Source organism: Eretmochelys imbricata, chromosome 13 (genome assembly GCF_965152235.1).
Source record: "Eretmochelys imbricata isolate rEreImb1 chromosome 13, rEreImb1.hap1, whole genome shotgun sequence".
In the NCBI taxonomy this organism is placed as follows: Eukaryota; Metazoa; Chordata; order Testudines; family Cheloniidae; genus Eretmochelys; species Eretmochelys imbricata.
In genome coordinates this window covers 19,983,541-20,006,058 of record NC_135584.1, presented here as the reverse complement: position 1 = coordinate 20,006,058, position 22,518 = coordinate 19,983,541, and the positions used below count along the sequence as shown (strand labels likewise).

The 22,518-nt window shown below is 43.7% G+C and overlaps 1 protein-coding gene across 1 annotated transcript in view; it reads left to right on the top strand.

Annotated features, from left to right (window-relative positions):
* Nucleotides 1-22,518, top strand: part of RIMS4 (regulating synaptic membrane exocytosis 4) — an 80,387-nt gene that overhangs the window by 34,737 nt on the left and 23,132 nt on the right. The window lies entirely within an intron of this gene.

The window sequence follows — 22,518 nt, the reverse complement described above, 5'->3', positions numbered from 1 at the left end:
ATACACAGGGCTTTAGGGGTGTGGTTCACATTGACTCTGATGGAAGTATGGCTAAAACCCAGCATGTGCCTGTAGCAAGGGGTGTGTGTGTGTGTGTGTGTGTGTGTGTGTGTGAGAGAGAGAGAGAGAGAGAGAGAGAAGAAACTGAGAAGAGGCCAGCTCCCAGGAAAGGTCAGAAAGCTTCAGTCTGAGAATTGGTTTGGGGAGGGGAACCTTTGGTTTCTTTGAGCACTTTCATATGGAACAAATCTACAGCCATCTAATTGAGGATGGTTCACAATGGCAGTGACAGCTTTTCATGTCAACTTTATTTAGGGCTTCCTTTCCTTGTTACCCTTCCTGAGTTCATCAAGACACTGATACAGGCTCCAGTGAATATAACTGAATTTTCACCATGGAAGTGGCTGACAAAGTACACCGTATTTAGCTTTGATTCTAGATCTTCTCCATGTCCCTTGACACCCCAGCTTCTACAGATGAGTGGTGAAGCCAGAAGTCGGGGGAACTAAGTAGTACTGGCTACTCTGAAGCAACGATCAACATCCCTGTGCAGCACATCCAGGATTCTCCATTCAGGGTGGGAATAGTGCTCTTGGGAGACAGGTGATTTTTACAATACAACTTTATGGTCCACAGTGTGGTCCATGCAAAAGGTTCCTAAAGTGCTTTGGAGTTAAATAGCTACACAATGAAACTAAAATAAAAGCAGCAGCCAAAAGAAATCTAAAGGCAGTGGGGCTAGTTAACTGAAGAAGGCAGAAAAAGAAGGACGGAAGAATCCAATGCACCGCTACAGACTAGGGACCGAATGGCTAGGCAGCAGTTCTGCGGAAAAGGACCTAGGGGTGACAGTGGACGAGAAGCTGGATATGAGTCAGCAGTGTGCCCTTGTTGCCAAGAAGGCCAATGGCATTTTGGGATGTATAAGTAGGGGCATAGCGAGCAGATCGAGGGACGTGATCATTCCCCTCTATTCGACATTGGTGAGGCCTCATCTGGAGTACTGTGTCCAGTTTTGGGCCCCACACTACAAGAAGGATGTGGATAAATTGGAGAGAGTCCAGCGAAGGGCAACAAAAATGATTAGGGGTCTAGAACACATGACTTATGAGGAGAGGCTGCGGGAGCTGGGATTGTTTAGCCTGCAGAAGAGAAGAATGAGGGGGGATTTGATAGCTGCTTTCAACTACCTAAAAGGGGGTTCCAAAGAGGATGGCTCTAGACTGTTCTCAATGGTAGCAGATGACAGAACGAGGAGTAATGGTCTCAAGTTGCAGTGGGGGAGGTTTAGATTGGATATTAGGAAAAACTTTTTCACTAAGAGGGTGGTGAAACACTGGAATGCGTTACCTAGGGAGGTGGTAGAATCTCCTTCCTTAGAGGTTTTTAAGGTCAGGCTTGACAAAGCCCTGGCTGGGATCATTTAACTGGGAATTGGTCCTGCTTCGAGCAGGGGGTTGGACTAGATGACCTTCAGGGGTCCCTTCCAACCCTGATATTCTATGATTCTATGATAAGGTCCTTAAGATTCAGTTGGAATGAGTTGATGGTCACTATTTTCACTGGCATACCAAGGACCTCTGGAGCTAAATGCATGAGCCTCTACAGCCTGAGCTAAAGAGCTGGGCTCTGTAGCTGAGGGCTGCACCAGACTCCTTACACATACTGACCAGTGAGTTATGCATACAAAGGAAGGAAATGTAGAATTGTCTGCTGACATGAATGGGAGAGTGGTGCTGCTGTTTGAGGCTGACGTTGTTGCACTTTCTTGTACTGTAACAAAGAAAGCAGCTGTAGCAGGATTGGAGGCATCTTCAGAGAGCCATATCATGGGGAGACCCCAGAAGAGAGTCTCAGTTGCCATGTGTAACTACAGACCGGTATTTTGCTACCAGTGTTCCTGAGACTGGTAACATGAACTGGACGTCAGCCTGACATTCTGTTGTCATTCCGTTTCCCTGCCTCCAGTTTACAGTGTTGTGAGCCTCTCGCAGTTACTGTTTAAAATGCCTCCCACGGTACATAGCTAAAAGGCAGACATGGAATTTGCCTTCTCAGTGGATTCCATCACTCTCAGGTATATACAGGAGTGAGGAAGCTGATGACCTGACCAGAACTGGAAGATCGGAAACTCAGGATGGAATGATACCCGTTGAGAATATTGACACTCTATCAAGGAGAATACTACCTGAAAGAAATGGTCAGAAGGTAAAAGATACTCTGATTTGGAAAATAACATCCCCTCTTGTGAGGTTGCAGACAGGGCACACTGCAGGAATGAAATCAATAGAGATGGACCTAAGATATATCCACTCTGCAAGATGTTTTGGGATCAGGCTTTAACACATGCCCATGCTTTTGAATGTAATATCATAGGGAACATGAAGCTTTTCAGACTGGACACCTGGGATCTAGCCTTTGAACTCAACAACTTGTACTGGATCCTTTGTATTCTTAACTTTTGTGTCCTGATATGATTATTGCAGGACAACAACAACAACAGATTGGAAAGCTGAAATAGGAAGGGTGGCTTTTTTTACTCAAAAGCTTTACTTCCACCCGCCCAGAGCCTGATTCATGGTAGCTCCCTGCACTAGTATACAACAAACATGCTCATTGGCCCTCTCGTTGGTATGGGATGTTGGTATTGGGATGGTGACAAAGCCCTTGCCTGTGTGTTGCCTTAGAGCTGTGGCTAAGGCAAAACCTAATATAAGACATTAGGTTGGTTTATTGGTTGTTGTGTTTTTTTTTTAATATTACAATATATAGGCAAGAACATATTGCCCTTGTATATAGTCAGGGATGGCAAAATTCCTCTCCAAAATGACATTATTAAATTTGAAGTCTTCATTTTGAATGCTTTCCAAAGTGAATATTGACAGAATTTACAAGCTGAAGTTTCTTCCCAACTCTTCAGTCCCATCATTTATACTTAGAGGGGAACTTTGGAGCTTTTTGCTTTGGAAATAAATTAAGATTTCCATCCACTAACTCTCTCTGTACAAGCTCCACATCTCCAAAGACACTTACATTTTTAATCGGAAATAATGGAATGTTATTTCCTCCTTCACTCACCTGCCAGGTCCTGAGTTCAGGTGTCTGTGTTTCTTTGGCAACAAAGGACACGGCAAAAAAAATAAAGCATTTCCTTGTACCGCCTGCTACTACAAGATCTTTGTGATGTCCTCCTCTGTTGCCAGGGAAACACAGAATCCTGAACTCAAAACTTGCCTGGCAAATGAAGGAGGAAATGAATTTGTTTCAATTTTAAATGTTCATGATTTTTTTTTAAGCATGCACAGAGATTTGGTACTGATTTGGGATCTAAGGCGTTTATCTGAAGTTCAGTTTTAAAATTACATTTGTGTGTGTGTGTATAATTCTTTATTATCTCATTGCATCTATTTCCATATTTGATGCAAATATGAATCTGAAGTCTCAATGGCACAGCTTCATTTTAGCACTAATGCCTGCTGCAGTGTAACTAGATGCACATAAAATATTAACACTCATACAGTATGTGTCGCAGAATAAAATGTTGTGAAAATTTGTTGCACTGTATCCAAAATTTATTTCCTTTGCCACTATCAGCACCTTGTCTCAGAAGAAATTCCACAACGTTTTAATTTCTGCCAGTTCCTTAGCTAATTACAATAACTACAGGTAGAAAACAGTCCAGCTGTGTAGATACATCAGAATAATTTACAAGGTCTGTAATATTCCAGCCTCTACTCCCCCTCTTCTTTCTGTAGACTGACCTTGTTTAAACACTGTGTCTTGTACCTTTCTTGTACATTTTATAAATCAGTTCACATCAAATATTTTCCTGTTCATTATGGTATACTGATTTTTCTTCCTCAACCCTAAATGCAGATACCTGCTCCTCTAATAAATGTTTAGTCTGGCTGAACGACTTATGGTAGTCTGCAAAGTTATTTTTACACTGGCTCTGTCACAACTTAGTATAGAGTCTTTTTTCCCCTCTCTTCTGTCCTCTCTTACTCCCCCTTGGCAACGAGGTACGGAACCCAGTAAGGTGCTTTAGAAAGTTCATTGCATCTCCACTTCTCTTGCAGAATAAATTTAGAAATATTTTGAACAAAACTATGCAGCCTCAGCCGTAGGATTTTCAGTTACCCTGGGGTCACACATGTACCCGAGGCATGGGGTGGTCATGGCTAGGTGCAGTCATACTGAATCCATGAATAATGGCCAGCCATTTGATTGACTGGCACAGAACTATTCTGTGATAAGAGTGGCTAGAACAAATTCCATTTGATACAATATTGAATACCATGCCCTTCCCTCCTGCTTCCCCCAAATCCCTGTGATTGACACAGATTTCTCCTTCATCTATTTGGTAACAACAAATAGAGAACCTTCTATTTAAAACTAGATCTTGCTGTTGTTCCTCAAGCGTATTCTACTGTTGCATTGATGGCTTTTTTTCTAATACTCAGTAATCTTTAAAAAAGTATGATACTTTGGATGGGTTCCCACATCCTCCTCTATTCTTCACTGAGGATGAAGAAATTGTGTCTCTTCCTACCCTGACCAAGTTTTAAATTATTCTTCTGTTGAGAACACAGTACTCTGCTTAAACTCTGGGCCAAATTTCCAAAACCACTTTAACTCACTGGGGAAGATTTTCACATCTGAGAATATTTTGTTTGCACACTAATCCCAGATGTAGCCAAGATGTTATCAGTTTGCGAGATCGGTGGATGAGAAAGTTTAGACCTTGGCTTTAGGGTCCTTCGAAAATTTGGTTCTACATTATTTTTTGCAAGGGCGTTGGTGGAACATGCAAGAACTAACTGAGCCTCTGAACAATTTGGGTACTGTTCATGCTGCCTACTGATTCATGTGCACTGATTGACTTCCCTAGATTCTTACCAAGTGCAAAACAGTAGATTTGATATATGTCTATTTCCCACTCGTGACTCGAGTGTCCTGGCAGAGCTGATCTCAAAGTGGTTGCATTGGATCACATGGTCTCATGCAACCTACAACTCAAGGGTTGGTTCTGTCTCCGCTTCTAGCGCAGCCTGAGTTGGAGACCAACCTTCTCTCCAGGCAGTCTGGGATTCTGCAGTTGCATGCAACCTTGCAAATTATTATGCTGGCCCTAGATTATCTCTTGTGGCTCTGTACTTGCTTCACAGGATGCTTTTCCTTAACTCCCGCCAGGTAGTGGGGCTTTTAAATTAACCCTTGATTCTGCAAAGTCTTTCATGTGGATGGGCCGTTAAGAATACATGGATCCATTTGCAGGAGCAGGGCTCTCATTTGCAAATAGGAAGAGCCAATTAGTGAGCCTGGGTCCCACTGTGTCAGTAACAAAACTGCCTGCGTAAAACACATTGGACTGTTCCCCAAGCTTTCGTGAAACACAACAACCCTCCTCACTCGCTGATTTTGCATTGTGGACAGGTTAGAAGTTGATGTCTGGGTGCCGTTCTTTGTAATGTTTAAAAAGGGGACTCTGTTCTTTGTTGTACAAGAGAGCCAAAGTGGGTGAGGTGATATCTTTCATTGGACCAACCTCTGTTGGTGAAAGACAAACTTTCAAGCTTATACAGAGCTTCAGGTCACCTACAGTTGTATGTGCCAGAGCTGCAGACCAGTGTGGATTTTTCATTTGCAAGTAAATGTAACTCTATCTAGGAAAAAGAAAAGGAGTACTTGTGGCACCTTAGAGACTAACCAGTTTATTTGAGCATAAGCTTTCGTGAGCTACAGCTCACTTCATCGGATGCATACTGTGGAAAGTACAGAAGATCTTTTTGTACACACAAACCATGAAAAAATGGGTGTTTACCACTACAAAAGGTTTTCTCTCCCCGCCCCCCACTCTCCTGCTGGTAATAGCTTATCTAAAGTGATCACTCTCCTTACAATGTGTATGATAATCAAGGTGGGCCATTTCCAGCACAAATCCAGGGTTTAACAAGAACGTCAGGGCGGGGGGTAGGAAAAAACAAGGGGAAATAGGTTACGTTGCGTAATGACTTAGCCACTCCCAGTCTCTATTCAAGCCAAAGTTAATTGTATCCAATTTGCAAATGAATTCCAATTCAACAGTCTCTCGCTGGAGTCTGGTTTTGAAGTTTTTCTGTTGTAATATCGCAACTTTCATGTCTGTAATCGCGTGACCAGAGAGATTGAAGTGTTCTCCGACTGGTTTATGAATGTTATAATTCTTGACTTCTGATTTGTGTCCATTTATTCTTTTACGTAGAGACTGTCCAGTTTGACCAATGTACATGGCTGAGGGGCATTGCTGGCACATATCACATTGGTGGATGTGCAGGTGAACGAGCCTCTGATAGTGTGGCTGATGTTATTAGGCCCTGTGATGGTGTCCCCTGAATAGATATGTGGGCACAGTTGGCAACGGGCTTTGTTGCAAGGATAGGTTCCTGGGTTAGTGGTTCTGTTGTGTGGTATGTGGTTGTTGGTGAGTATTTGCTTCAGGTTGGGGGGCTGTCTGTAGGCAAGGACTGGCCTGTCTCCCAAGATTTGTGAGAGTGTTGGGTCATCCTTCAGGATAGGTTGTAGATCCTTAATAATGCGTTGGAGGGGTTTTAGTTGGGGGCTGAAGGTGACGGCTAGCGGCGTTCTGTTATTTTCTTTGTTAGGCCTGTCCTGTAGTAGGTGACTTCTGGGAACTCTTCTGGCACTATCAATCTGTTTCTTCACTTCCGCAGGTGGGTATTGTAGTTGTAAGAATGCTTGATAGAGGTCTTGTAGGTGTTTGTCTCTGTCTGAGGGGTTGGAGCAAATGCGGTTGTATCACAGAGCTTGGCTGTAGACGATGGATCGTGTGGTGTGGTCAGGGTGAAAGCTGGAGGCATGTAGGTAGGAATAGCAGTCAGTAGGTTTCCGGTATAGGGTGGTGTTTATGTGACCATCGTTTATTAGCACTGTAGTGTCCAGGAAGTGGATCTCTTGTGTGGACTGGACCAGGCTGAGGTTGATGGTGGGATGGAAATTGTTGAAATCATGGTGGAATTCCTCAAGGGCTTCTTTTCCATGGGTCCAGATGATGAAGATGTCATCAATATAGTGCAAGTAGAGTAGGGGCGTTAGGGGACGAGAGCTCAGGAAGCGTTGTTCTAAGTCATCCATAAAAATGTTGGCATGCTGTGGGGCCATGCGGGTACCCATAGCAGTGCCGCTGAATTGAAGGTATACATTGTCCCCAAATGTAAAATAGTTATGGTTAAGGACAAAGTCACAAAGTTCAGTCATCAGGTTAGCCGTGACATTATCGGGGATAGTGTTCTTGATGGCTTGCAGTCCATCTTTGTGTGGAATGTTGGTGTAGAGGGCTTTTCTACATCCATAGTGGCCAGGATGGTGTTATCAGGAAGATCACTGATGGATTGTAGTTTCCTCAGGAAGTCAGTGGTGTCTTGAAGGTAGCTGGGAGTGCTGGTAGCGTAGGGCCTGAGGAGGGAGTCTACATAGCCAGACAATCCTGCTGTCAGGGTGCCAATGCCTGAGATGATGGGGCGGCCAGGATTTCCAGGTTAATGGATCTTGGGTAGTAGATAGAATATCCCAGGTCAGAGTTCCAGGGGTGTGTCTGTGCAGATTTGATCTTGTTCTTTTTCAGGGAGTTTCTTGAGCAAATGCTGTAGTTTCTTTTGGTAACTCTCAGTGGGATCAGAGGGTAATGGCTTGTAGAAAGCGGTGTTGGAGAGCTGCCGAGCAGCCTCTTGTTCATATTCCGACCTATTCATGATGACAACAGCACCTCCTCTGTCAGCCTTTTTGATTATGATGTCAGAGTTGTTTCTGAGGCTGTGGATGGCATTGTGTTCTGCACGGCTGAGGTTGTGGGGCAAGTGATGCTGCTTTTCCACAATTTCAGCCCTTGCACGTCGGTGGAAGCACTCTATGTAGAAGTCCAGTCTGCTGTCTCAACCTTCAGGAGGAATCCACCTAGAATCCTTCTTTTTGTAGTGTTGGTAGGGAGGTCTCTGTGGATTAGTATGTTGTTCAGAGGTGTGTTGGAAATATTCCTTGAGTCGGAGACATCAAAAATAGGATTCTAGGTCACCACAGAACTGTATCATGTTCGTGGGGGTGGAGGGGCAGAAGGAGAGGCCCTGAGATAGGACAGCTGCTTCTGCTGGGCTAAGAGTATAGTTGGATAGGTTAACAATATTGCTGGGTGGGTTGAGGGAACCATTGCTGTGGCCCCTTGTGGCATGGAGTAGTTTAGAAAGTTTAGTGTCCTTTTTCTTTTGTAGAGAAGCGAAGTGTGTGGTGTAAATGGCTTGTCTAGTTTTAGTGAAGTCCAGCCATGAGGAAGTTTGTGTGGAAGGTTGTTTTTTTATGAGAGTATCCATTTTTGAGAACTCATTCTTTATCTTTCACTGTTTGCTGTAGAGGATGTTGATCAGGTGGTTCCGCAGTTTCTTTGAGAGCGTGTGGCACAAGCTGTCAGCATATTCTGTGCGGTATGTAGATTGTAATGGATTTTTTACTTCCAGTCCTTTTGGTACGATGTCCATCTGTTTGCATTTGGAAAGGAAGATGATGTCTGTCTGATCTCTATCAAGCATTCTTACAACTACAATACCCACCTGTGGAAGTGAAGAAACAGATTGATAGAGCCAGAAGAGTTCCCAGAAGTCACCTACTACAGGACAGGCCTAACAAAGAAAATAAAAGAACGCCACTAGCTGTCACCTTCAGCCCCCAACTAAAACCCCTCCAACGCATTATTAAGGATCTACAACCTATCCTGAGGGATGACCCAACATTCTCACAAATCTTGGGAGACAGGCCAATCCTTGCCGACAGACAGCCCTCCAACCTGAAGCAAATACTCACCAACAACCACATACCACACAACAGAACCACTAACCCAGGAACCTATCCTTGCAACAAAGCCCGTTGCCAACTGTGCCCACATATCTATTCAGGGGACACCATCACAGGGCCTAGTAACATCAGCCACACTATCAGAGGCTCGTTCACCTGCACATCCACCAATGTGATATATGCCATCATGTGCCAGCAATGCCCCTCTGCCATGTACATTGGTCAAACTGGACAGTCTCTACGTAAAAGAATAAATGGACACAAATCAGATGTCAAGAATTATAACATTCATAAACCAGTTGGAGAACACTTCAATCTCTCTGGTCACGCGATTACAGACATGAAAGTTGCGATATTACAACAGAAAAACTTCAAAACCAGACTCCAGCGAGAGACTGTTGAATTGGAATTCATTTGCAAATTGGATACAATTAATTTAGGCTTGAATAGAGACTGGGAGTGGCTAAGTCATTATGCAACGTAACCTATTTCCCCTTGTTTTTTCCTAACACCCCCCCCCCCGACGTTCTTGTTAAACCCTGGATTTGTGCTGGAAATGGTCCACCTTGATTATCATACACATTGTAAGGATAGTGATCACTTCAGATAAGCTATTACCAGCAGGAGAGTGGGGTGGGGGGAGAGAAAACTTTTTGTAGTGGTAAACACCCATTTTTTCATGGTTTGTGTGTATAAAAAGATCTTCTGTACTTTCCACAGTATGCATCCGATGAAGTGAGCTGTAGCTCACAAAAGCTTATGCTCAAATAAATTGGTTAGTCTCTGAGGTGCCACAAGTACTCCTTTTCTTTTTGCGAATACAGGCTAACACGGCTGCTACTCTGAAATCTATCTAGGAAGTTTCTTTATGTCGTCTTCTTCTTGGTGATACACAGAGTTAATTGAAACATATACACAGGTTCTTGTTTGCCGAAGATACTAGACTGACAGGTGCTATAGTAAAATTTAACAATATGGTGTGATCTGAAGTTTAATGTCAGAAGTTAAGTGTAACTTTATTTTTGTGATTCAGTTACACCTACAGTAGATCAAATAACCAGTCTGAAATGGGCACAAGTTATAAAACAAGATCTCTAATTTGGGATGACTTTCTATGTGCTTGATGATTCATTTCCTTAAGGAAAATATATTTAAACAGTCATAGATTCAAGCTGAACATAAATCATGCTAAAGGAAATTCAAAGCCTGATTTTTGCATTAGATTTCGTGTTTGCAACCCTACTGAAATTCACAGAGCTTCATGTGTTACAGAAAACTTGGCTTTGTATCTTTAATTGTATTCAGAACAAATTATCAAAAGGCAGTGGTGCTATATATAGACGAGATCTTGACAAACAGCAGGCACATTCCTTTTAAGAGAGGGTCTTGCAACCTCTTGGGCTAAGGTAAGGATGCGAAGATGTTGATGTTATAAGTTTGGACAAATTAATTGCTTTTCCCCAAACCTAGCTTTGCCTTTTTTGTAGCTAAGCATCACCAGCTCTCACTAGGAACTCAAGGGAGGCAGTTATATGTTCAGCATCTTTTATTTCTTCTGTTCTCTCTTTCATAAACTACATGATCTCAAAATTCACCTAAAAACAAACAAAAAGCAATTTCTGTCATTTGTGTGTTTTGAACACTATTACCTCTGTCTTCTGGAGAAAGGCATAGTTAGTGTGAGTGACACTTATTTAGAATGACACTTTATAGTCACCTAACTCTGGAATTTTCACACCTTTTCTTTCTTCTCTTCTGTCTCTGGAGGTTTACTGCAACTCTGGTTCATTCATATTTCGGATTCTGGGGTGAGACAACATCCTCAGAGTTAAAAATAATGTAAGATAGATGGGGGGAACTAGGACAGAGCGCTCTGGTTCTTCAAGTCTCCTGTAATTAGGTAGGGATACTGAGCAAACATTTATAATATGTCACGTTTGTCATGGAAGAGGACATTTAACCCAAGGACATGGATCACTTTTACCTCTTAGCATTGGTGATCCCGGGTCCAGAAAATCCTTATCCTGAAATGGGGAACTGGAGGGTTCTTGGAAAGACAGCAAGAGCGCCCATGGAAGGCACTGGAATGTTTATTTCATAGTGCCAGGGACTTCTTAGTTTGTGAACTTTTCAGATTGTTGGACTGGACAACATGGCTGCAGGTTTGAATCCATACATCTTCATGTATTAGTATCCAGCTAGGCATTTTCCCCTCATTATGGGAAATAAGTATTACAACACAATTGGCTATAAATTTTGGGGTAATTACTTTTTGAATAGGCTCCAAATGAGATCAGAGCCCCATTGTGCTATAGGGGCTTACTATTAAAAGAGACAAGACAGACAAAGGGTGGGAGAGGAAACCTCCACAGACAGGATGTGATTTACCCACTGTTGCACAGCAGGTCAGTGGTAGAGCCAGGAACAGAACCTACACTTTCCACTAGATCATACTGTCCTAAAGGTCCTCTCCTGTGGGCCTCCATCTTGTCCCTCCTCTTGTCTAATATGTATATGGGACCATTAGTAAGGACAGTAAAGAGACAGACTTCTGTGTTGTCAGTATACTAGGGACACCTGGTCTTATCTAATCCCATTAGAGCCATTGAATGCTTTACCCCATGATTGGTAGAGGCTAGCGTAGGAATGCTAGATGGCTAAAGCTAGATAATCAAGTGATGCCCCCAGGATGGGGGAAGACTGGAAGACCTGCTGAGGTTTATATGTGCTCCTTTAACTGAGTTAATGTATCCACCAGCTTAAGAACATAAGAACAACCATACTAGGTTAGACCAATGGTGCATCTAGTCCAGTATACTGTCTTCTGGCAGCGACCAGTGCCAGATGCTTCAGAGGGAATGATCAAATCAGGATAATTTCAAGTGATCCATCCTCTGGCGTCCAGTCCAAGCTGCATCCCTGACCATCTTGGCTAATAGCCATTGATGCACCTATCCTCCATGAATTTCTCTAATTCTTTTTGAATCCAGTTATGCTTTTGGCCTTCATGACATCCCCTGGCAATGAGTTCCACAGGTTGACTTGCTTTTGTGCTTTTCGTTGTGTAAAGAAGTACTTCCTTATATTTGTTTTAAACCTGCTGCCTATTAATTTCATCGGGTGACCCGTAGTTCATGTGATACATGAAGGGGTAAATAACACTTCCTTATTCCCTTTCTCCACACCATTCATGATTTTATAGACCTTTATTATCTCCCCCCTTAGTTGTCTCTTTTCCAAGCTGTATGTATTAGTTAATCATAAAACCATGTTGACCAGGTCAGTTTTTTGTCTCTGCTTATCTCTGGGCAAGAGATTATGACCATTTCATTCAGATGCAGGTCTTGCTACTGTGAACCGATCCATTGTCACCTCACAATTAGACTGCTGCTGTGTGTTCCCCAAGGGTCAGGTACTCCATGATCTTGCATTGGCTGGCTGTCAGTTTCTGAGCAGAGTTAAGGTGTTGTTCAAATGACCTGAGGCCTCCCTGTATGAGAGATGCATCTCTCCTCGTACCACCTTGCTGAATCTGAGATCAACAGAAGCACCACAGCCCCTTATTTTAAAAGAGATGGAGCTCCCTGCAGTGTGTTCTCTCTGAGCGGCCCTGAATTAATTCCACTCCTCCAGGTGTATGTGTGCTCAGACACACAATACAAAATCGTCCAAATCTACTGGCCTTTAGGGCACACTGCAATTCCTACCTCGTTCCTCAGGCTTTGGAGAAGGCGGTGCTGAGAGTTGGGCTTGTGCACTAAGGTTTGGGATCTGTGGCTGAGGTGTGGTTTGTGGAGAGGCTGCTCTGTGCCATTTTGTGCATTACTTGCCTTGCTCATTTTACTATGTGGCAACAGCACCCAGGGTTCTGAAAAGGTACAATTTACTGTTTTATATAAATTAAGACATTTGGACCGTCACTTAAGCTGAAGAAGCTACTGGCCTTGCAGGTCTTCTGTGGCAGCTGTGAAGCATTTAATGTTTTCCCCTCTGTCCCAAAGGGATCACTAAACTAATTTAAAAATAAAACACACACATTTGTACCTCTCTATACTGTTCAGCAACCAGCACTGTAATTATAGCAGTGCTTCTCCTTATCTACATGGTAATTTTATTGAATCAAGACTCTTCTCTGCAAGAGGTGTCAGCTTTGGGGGAAAAAATCAATTATTGTGTTCCATTAAAAAAAGTAAAAAATCAGCACCAGCCTCCATACGAAGCTGTTTGGATCATGCTGTCACAAACAAGTTACATGGAAACGTGGAAAGAATTCTGATACGCATAAATCTGGTTAATAAATAATTTCCATTAAATACTTAGAAATAAAATTTGTCATTTTTGTTCAAGAATTTCAGTTTTTTAAATTCTGATACGCATAAATCTGGTTAATAAATAATTTCCATTAAATACTTAGAAATAAAATTTGTCATTTTTGTTCAAGAATTTCAGTTTTTTAAATTTTGTGATTGAAAACCCTCAAACAAGAGGGGTTTTTAAAAAAGTCTTCTGAAAACTTACGATTTTTTTTTTTTCATTTTGGCGGGCACCCACTTTTTAAACTTTGCTACCTTTTCCCTGTGAAAGGAAGTAAGAGAGTGGCTTTTCCTGCCAAAATGAATTTTTGTAAAACTTCTAAACTTTCCATTTTGAAATTTTTCACTGAAAAATGAAAAATTCCAATCACAATGAAGCTTTTTACACACACACACACACACACTCAATTTGGTTGAAAAGGCATGTTCCATCTAGAAAGGTTACTGGAAAATTTTCCAAGTAGCTTTTTAAAAAGGCTTATGATGTCACAGGAATTATTCACACAAGCCTCAAAAATGGACCAGTACCTTTTTCAGATTTTATAATAGAAAGAAAAAAATACCTAGATGGTTTATTGATCCCAAGCCTAATTTGCAGTCCAGTAGGAATAGCCTGCTGGTAGGCTCCATTGCTCAGAAATCCCAACTCCATTGGTGCTGGCCATCTAAGGAATAAAAAGTGTCTTCAATCATCCTAAATGTTTTTTTGGTTTCATGTTCAGTGTCATCCTCTCCTTGAAAGAGGAGTGCCTTTAGCACCCTCTGTAGCAAAATGGGTGTTTGATCCTCCACCTGCTGATATTTGTCCCACAGTGTTATACTACAGTATTTCCCCTTTAGATCACTGGTTCAAATCCAACCCTACTCAGAAATTATTCTCCAGTGACTTATTAGTGGAGTGTTTGACATGAGTTTGTCTTAGCCCAGTTTGCAGCAGATGGTTTTCCTTATTGCAGATGCCTCCCTATAACTGGCACCCCCATTAACATTTTCAGCAATAAGACCAAGTATTACATGGCTACAGAGAATCCACTCCTCTCATTCCCCTAAAGTAGTTCCCTTGAATCTAGGAAGGCAAGATGCATTGGGAAGGGTGATAGGGTAGGGGCTTGTATAAGTGTGGTTACAGCTTGATTTAATAACAAACCGCAGCTCACATCTCCGCAGAGAGGAAAACTCCTCCTGCTCTAATAATGCTAGTGGGGAAAAAGGGCCTGTGTTTGGAACACCGCATACCTAGAAATTTTCCCTAAAAGCTAGTGCTTGTGGTCTTCCTACTTATATAAGTGTCTGAGAAAGAGGTAGAGCTATTGCTCCTCCCAGAACACACCTGCTTCTGGAGTGAAGTTATAAAAGGCCAGCTGCTCCCATTTTAGAGTGGGTACCTCAGTAGAGCAGAGGTAAGGCAGGTTCAGTAGAAGAGATTGTTAGAACTGTGTCCCACTTCCCACCACCTATAGGGGAAGAAGGGAAAAGGAAGGTTGAGTTTGGTTTAGCTTCAGTGAGACTCTTTAAAATAGACACGTTGTTTTACAAACCTCAGCTTAAATGAGCCAGAATGAGGACATTGTTCCTTATGCTGCTCACGTTCAGTAGATAACGAAAATTTCAGTCTCCAGGGTCCTCAGCCAGCCGGCACCTTCTACCAGTGTCTTAAAAAAATTATCTACACAATTTTTTGTTTCGTTTTATTTTTTTTTAAAGGGGCGGGGGGAGACTGTTCTGAGCTCTGTGAAATGAGAGAGTTAGAGTCTCTTCCTGAGCTGCATCTCTAGGAGTGGGGCAGAGATGACTTAAGCCCTCCCTGTTTCAGGCTGTTGGGGGAGCCAAGACAGCCCTGCAGGAGGACTACTCTAAGTTAGGGTAGGTAACCTCTCTAGCGCTGCCTATGGCTTGAATGGCTGTAGCCCTTTGTATTCCAACCCTGCTTCAGCCTGTCTTCTGCAGGGGGCCAATGTAGAGACTGTGCTGGGGAATTTCCCCACAGGCTGTTTACAGTCCCTATAGTGCAGTGTGTGGTAGGGTGACCAGATGTCCCGATTTTATAGGGACAGTCCCAATATTTGGGGCTTTGTCTTATATAGGCGCCTATTACCCCCCATCCCCGTCCCGATTTTTCACAGTGCTGTCTGGTCACCCTAGTGTGTAGTGAGTAGAACATGGGGTGGAATCCCTCCTTCAACACTTACTGATAACTGCAAACATAGCTAGGGTCTAACAGAGTGATTTATGGCCAATTTAAGGTTTGCAGTTTGAAAATTGCTTCTTTAATTAGTTTTAGACCCCACAAGAAATATTATATAGACTATTCTCTACAGTGTCGATACATTTAATTTAAGGAGATTTAAAGAATAATGACTCAAAATATTTCTTCTGTCCTATGCCAAGATTTCATTTAAAGTTTAAAAGAAAGTGTGCCCTTAGATGGGGGTTTGTGGCTGAAACCAGGACTCTGAAGTGAACTAGCTGATGAGTAGTGCTCCTATATATCCCCTGCCATTTTCTGTTGCTTCTAGGGGATTATGTAGGCAGAGATGATAATCAATCTTAGTCCCACTTGCTTCTGGGCACAGTGCAAAATGCCCCCTCTCTTCAGGTGCTGTAATTCACAGCCCACTAGAATGTAGACATGTGAAATGCTTCTCAATAGTGTCAGCTCTCCCAAGTGTGGGGAGATGGGGGGGTCAGCTAGTTAAACTGCAATCAGAAACGACAATATTTTTGCTAAGAAGCAGCATTCACTTCTGAACAGAACATTACTTGCTGCAAACACAAATAAATACTCCAAATTCTCTAAAAAGGCCTGCTTGGTACGCTTCGTACAGACAAATTGACTTGTGCATTCCGTGTGGATGGCAGGCTGTCACAAGTGTTGGCTATTCATGCCACTCTGTAGAGATTTTTTTTTTTCCTCGCTTTTGGATTTGAACAAAGGGATTGTTTTGTTAATCTCAGAATGGATTCATAATGAAATGCCTCCTGGCAAATGGTCTGCTGGGGATTCAGCTCAGCATCTGAATAAGCAGAAAAGAAAACCATTTAAACAACAGCGTTCATAAATGGAGAAGCTGGCGTTCAAGTTTTCTTCTCAGAGAAGCCTTTGAAAATAAGACTTTTATTTGGCAGAGTAGCGAGAGGTAGTCGGCAATTCAGCTTAATCACTCGTTAGCTTCTGAGCTGAGATTTGCAATACCTGCTTCATTGTGCTCTTGTCAGTCTAGTCACTAAAGGCAAACGAGGAGCCTTCACTCCCACCCAAGGAGCCTTCACTCCCACCCACTGTCTGCCCCAGGATTTGATTCCTTTCTGAGATATTCACTGGCTGCACAATGCTCCCCCTTGCCTATTTTCACCCACAGGGCTACCCCAAATCCCCAGCCTTCTTACCAACTCAAGGCAAACCTGCTAAATGTGGAAGTGAGCAAAAATGCATCCATATTTTTCTGTTTATTAAAAAAAAATTGAATTAATTTAGTGCCTATGGAAGTAAAGGGGGATTTACTGCACCTTGTTTGAGTTAAGAGTGCAGGCAGGTTCTGAACAAACTCCTTCCTACAGTTCTGCCAGTGCACCTCAGTCCTGACCTTCCAGCCCAGTCTTGCTCTATTGACATCCCTGAGTGCTGACCTGTAACGCCCTCTGCTATCACAGGGCAGGTCTACGCTACGGGGCTAAGTCGATCTAAGTTAAGCAACTCCAGCTACGTGAATAAGGTAGCTGGAATCAACGTACCTTAGGTCGACTTATTGCGGTGTCTGCACCACGCTGGGTCGACAGGAGAAACTCTCCTGTCGACTTACCTTATGCTTCTCGTTCTGGTGGAGTATCGGAGTCAACAGGAGAGCGATGGGCAGTCGATTTAGCGGGTGAAGACCCGCTAAATCGACCCCCGGTGGATTGATTGCCACGCATCAATCCCTCAGTAAATGGAGACAAATGGTCTTGCTGCTCTGATTCATCTGTGCTGGTGCACCTCAGTCTTGACCTGGAGCACCCTCTCCAAGCCTCAGACCTCTCTTAGAGTATGTAAAATGTTTGTCAAGTAGTTTTGCAGTGGGAAGAAATGGGACTTAGGAGCAAGGCCAAAGCTGATTTTCACTTGCAACCAAAGCCAAAACGTGAACACTGAGAGATAAAAGGCTAATTAATGTGTTCCACAGGGGGCTCGATTGTGCAGTGGGTTAGTGTTTTAGTTCTGTCTGTATGTAAACTGTGCATATTAACAGGCTCTGTGCTTTGAAGCAATAGATTAACTTAAAAGCAAAGCTAATCAGTTTTAAATTCAGTCGATTTCTACTCCCAACCTTGAATTGATGCCAGTTAATTTAAAAGGCATGGAAGGCACCACTCAGACACTTCTACCCACATTGCGTTAGTTTCCTCCTGTGCCAGGAGAGTTCAAGCCAAATGGACCAAGCGTGAGAAAAATTGAGTGATGAATATAGGGGACAATTTTTAAAGTGAGAAACTGGAAGAGAGAAAGATGGTAACAAAGCAACTGTGGGAGGGGAGAAGAAGTGAGAAGAGAAGAGGTGACGGGGATAAAAGGGAAACAGGAGGACTGAAAGTGTCAGGAAGATCTGCTGAATAAATAGAGAAGCCATCATCTCTTGGAGTGTAATTGTGCCCGATAGCAATAATAGCATAATCCTGTCCTCACATGAATTGCTGTACAATTCTCAGTGGATTTTTAGGATTTTGTGTCCTCTGCACATGGAGAAACCTGTCAGTAGCACCGAGACAAGAGCTTTGCAGACCTGTGCTTTGCATTGACACACAAGATAATGTGAGCCATGCAAGACCTGGCCTGCTTGCGGGGCCAGTGCGGGGTGGAAGAAGGTGGAGGAGAAAGTGAGAGAAGCACCACCATTTTTCTTACCAATATTGAGACAAAAGCAATTCCGAAAGGCAATCAGCATTGCCAATCTTGTTGCACCATTCTTGAGAAGAGCTGGTTTTTATTGGAGTTGACAGCTGCAAATACATTGAAAAGAGAGAATGCTCAGAAGTGTCCGATCATCTGTGCGCTGCTTTATCCAGGCAGCCACTTTCACTCCCTCTAGTCCACTGCTGGACTGTTTGGCATGTACAGTGCTCTGTGCACAAGATATTTACCAGCTGATGAGGAAGAATGTCTTGCCCAGGCAAAGCAGTTCATCTTTCCAAACCAGAATCTGTTTTTTAGCAACATGTGGCACTGGCAACTTTATTGCTTCATTGGAAAAGGTGCAGAGAGTAAATCTTCCACAGACATGGCAGGAAAGATCAAAACTCACTGTACTCGTTCCAGAGAGCACTAACAAATAAATGAAGACAAATTATTTTGCCAGGCAACATCCCCATCCAAGTGGTACCATTACACTCCTCATTTTACAGGTCTTTCAAAGGAGCTTTTAGCACTCCTACCTTTCGGATACAGTACTTGGGCTCAGGGAGTACTGGTTGAGAGCCCTTTCAGACCCCATCCATGCTGCTCCTTTATTGGCCAGTGGGAGTCGCTGCTGGGTGACTGTTTGTGAAGAGCTTTGCACATGTAAAGATGAAACATAACAATAATAAATGTTTAGCACTTGTTATTTCTCTTCCACCTTCTCACGCAGAATGTGCTGTTTCTCCATGATGCGTCTGTGGCATTTCTTATAAAGAGGACTGTGGTCAATTGTTCTCCCTGTACAGCAAGGGTAGGACAAGAAGTAATTGGCTTAGTTTGTAGCAAGGGAGGTTTTGGTTGGATATTAGGAGAAATTTTCTAACTTATATGGTTAGTTAAGCACTAGAACAATTTACCTGAGGAGGTTGTAGAAGCCCCAGCCTTGGTGATTTTTCAAAACGGGTTAGACAAACACTGATCAGGGTTGGTCAAGGAATGCGTGGTTAATCCTGCCTCGGCACAGAGGGCTGCACTAGATGACCTCTTGAGGTCCCTTCCAGCCCTACATTTCTATTGTTTTTCCACAGGGCAAGTTCTCTTGAGCAGGTATCAAATATCATGGAGAACACCTGTAGGAAGGCACCCTGGTCAGTTAGTATTGGGCTGTTGCACTCCGTTGCACGCCCTGTCCAATGATTCCCACGACAAGAGACTGATGATGCGGCCCCTGGAGAAGTACGCTCCGAAGCAAAGCAGGAGCAGCAGGGAGCACAGTTCAGGGTGCGATGCTGAAAGCTGCCCCTGAAGCACAGCGTTCTTAGAAAGGAGCTGGTCCGCTCATGTCTGTCGTGACAGGTTCTCGGCTGCCAGCTGTGTCACTTGGGCCCACAGCTCCTGGTGATCTGCCTGGAGGTGGATAACCCACTCTTGAGATCCCAGCGCCCCATGGGACAGAGAGAGGTCCCAACTGATCCATTCCTACTCCTGCTGGGATCCGGGGCTGGTGGGAGGGGTTGTGCAAATTGTCTGGGTCTGTGGAAGAGGGTACCAGTGACCAGGACATGGGTGGTCCGGCTGGGTGGTCAGCATTATATTCAGGAGCCAGAGGCAATGGGCATGTCTGAAGTCAAGAGCCAGGTGTCAGAGCTGAAGCCAAGGGTCAGTGCGGAGTCAGAAGCCAAAGAGCTATAGCTTTGGGTCAGAGCCGGAGCAGTTGGAAGCCAAGAGAACAGGGCTCAGGGACTGGAACGAGGCTAAGGGCAGGAATTGGAAGCAGGGGCAGGGTCGAAGTCAGGGACCAGGGACGCAGTAGGAAGTCAGGTAGCGGATGGCAGGGTCTGTAGCAGTAGCAGCAAGCCAGCATCCACTTTGCTGCACAGAAAACTTCCCGTGTCTTTCTGGTTTAAATAATGTACCTGGCCCAATCAGGGACTCTGAGGCTCCTCTAATCAAGTCCCTGTGGGTGGTACCTTTAGCGGAGTCTAAGGCCTCAGGGCTCCCAGGCGGTGGTGTGGATGCAGCAATGGCCCGGAGGCCTGGGTTCAGGACCTGCAGACTCTCACAGTCCTTTGCAAACTGCCTTTGTTCTCCTCCCCATCCCTTCCCCTGCTCTTGAGTCACACATTTAACTGGACAGCCAAGGAGATGCGGCAGGCACCTCAGGACGCCAGCAGATGCGTGGCTGTGTGTTTTCTGCTGCAGCAGAATGTATCCAGTGCCAGCTGGAAGTGAGAGACAATCTCCAACATGGTGCTGGAGTGTGTCCTGCATTCCCTGTTTATTTTGCTCTCTTTTGCTCTATGGCAAACCTTCGCACTGGACCAGAAAAATCTGTGAGACAAGGCACTGCACTGTGCCAGGCAGGTGCCTTGGGATGCCAAATGCTTGCCCACACCACAAGCCTCTATTAGTTTGTTGTTAACCGCAGGTATATGGTAATTTGAGTATTTCATTCCCTGGCCATCTCCAGTTACAGTGGGAAAATCAAATGATCTTGAGACCAGATATTTCATGGTTAGGCACTTGAACATTTTTCAGTGCTGGTTTATGATTATTGACTCAGGTTGATTTTATGAGAAAAGAACTGAATATGCGACTAAGCAATGGAGGAAGGATCTGAGTATTTTGAGGGTGTCTGCATAGCAAGGAGGGAGGGGCATTGTTGAGGATGGTAGAAAGGGTATAACGAGGGGAAACAAAATGAAATTAAGGGGGAAATTAGGCTATCAGGACGGATAACATTACAGTGAAGGAGGGGTGTTCTAGGCTGTGGACATTTAGAACAAGGCTGGAGAAAACACTAAAAAATACACCATTGGGAATAATCCTGCAGTAGCTGGGACTGGATTAGGCCATCTCATTGGGCTTTTCCTTCACTGAAGTCGATGATTAATATTTGTTCTGGCTGAAGTTTTTGACTTGGATAGCAGTTGTTTTAAATTGTTTGTTTGACTTTCTGATTCATATGATGGGCCTCTCACATTGCTCTGGGCACACAAACAATACGAACTGTATTTAATGTTAATCAAAACATACAAATGCTGTCTGATGCTTGCATACAGTACTGTACTTGTGGGCAGCAGCTGGTACCGAATGCCTTTGGGCCTAAATGTTTACTTAGTTGGAAACCTCAGGGTATTGCAGAGAAAGGGGGCTTTTTAGCTAAGTTAATGGCAGATGCTCTGCGCTAGTGTTAACCTACCAGAGTTAATTTCAAATGGAGCGTAGGGCAGGGACCCTGCTAATAGGCCAGCAATTTCTGGGAAATGCCCATTCACATAGAGAACCGAAGAAAACCATTCCCAGGCCAAGCAGCTTGCTATACACATAGGAAAGAATAGCACAATACTTTCCATGTGTACAGACTGAGCTCCCAGAGCTGCTGAAGTGGCTGTGAGAGCCTCATCCTCTTCCATGTTTTGAGAACTCTCTGACGTTGTGTTGAACCGGTTCATTTTGCATACAGAAGCACTCTTCATAAAGTTGTGGTGCTTCTGGAAGTGATGCCACTTAGCAATGTTCAGCTCTCTCAGGGTATTTTGAATACTTTTGGTCGCACCTAGCAAAATGAGGCCCTGAGCTGGTAGAGGACATTGGACGCTGCCATCGTTCAGTGTTCAATAGGAATACCAAAGCAGTCTGGTGGGTCACATGTCTGCCACGTGAGTGTTAACACCAGCTCATTCTTATACAGGTTTATGGGTGGGCACCTTTAAAAAGATTCCCACATCCCAGCTCATTCAGAGAACTTGCAGCCGACATCGATATTTCAGGATAAGCATTGTGTGTAGGCTGAAACTTGTCAGCTACCTAACAGCAGCGAAAGCAATTAATGTTAATAGTGTTCATTATATATTCATTAGATAACATAATTCATTCTGAGAAATGCAGACTGCTAAAGAGAAGGATGCAAATAGCAGCTGTTAATTTCAAAGTCTTTGAAGATTAACCCCCCAAGGGAAAAATAATCTGTGACACCAAATTCTGATTCCCACCCGACTCGAGCTGAGGGCATGTGTGAACGTAGTAGCCCTTACTGTGGGCTTTTCTGCTGTTTAAAGCCCCTCTGAGTGGCCTGCATTGGGAAACCATTTTGGAGATGCCTTTATAGTCCCTTATTGTTCTCTCATTCAGAGTGTTCCTAGTACTGTCCAGCCCCTTCTCTCCCCTCTGATCCTTCTGTTACTGTCCTGGCACTATGATTCCTCGGCATTCCTCACAACTTGAAACAATGGGGCAGATTTTCAAACACATTAGGTCCACAATTTAGTACCTAATCTCTGCTCATAATTGTACAGTGTGCATACTAATTGGGCAAGTCCACACACAGTTTGGCTGTGTGTGTATGTCTGAGTATGCGCGTGCACGCATGCTATTATCTGATTTGCATGCTCAAAGTAGGCTAGCAATTACATTTGCACTTTGAATGCCCAACTGGGTATCTAGCTTGTTTGAACCTCAGGCCCGTTATGAACAAAGGTGAGAGCTACAGGC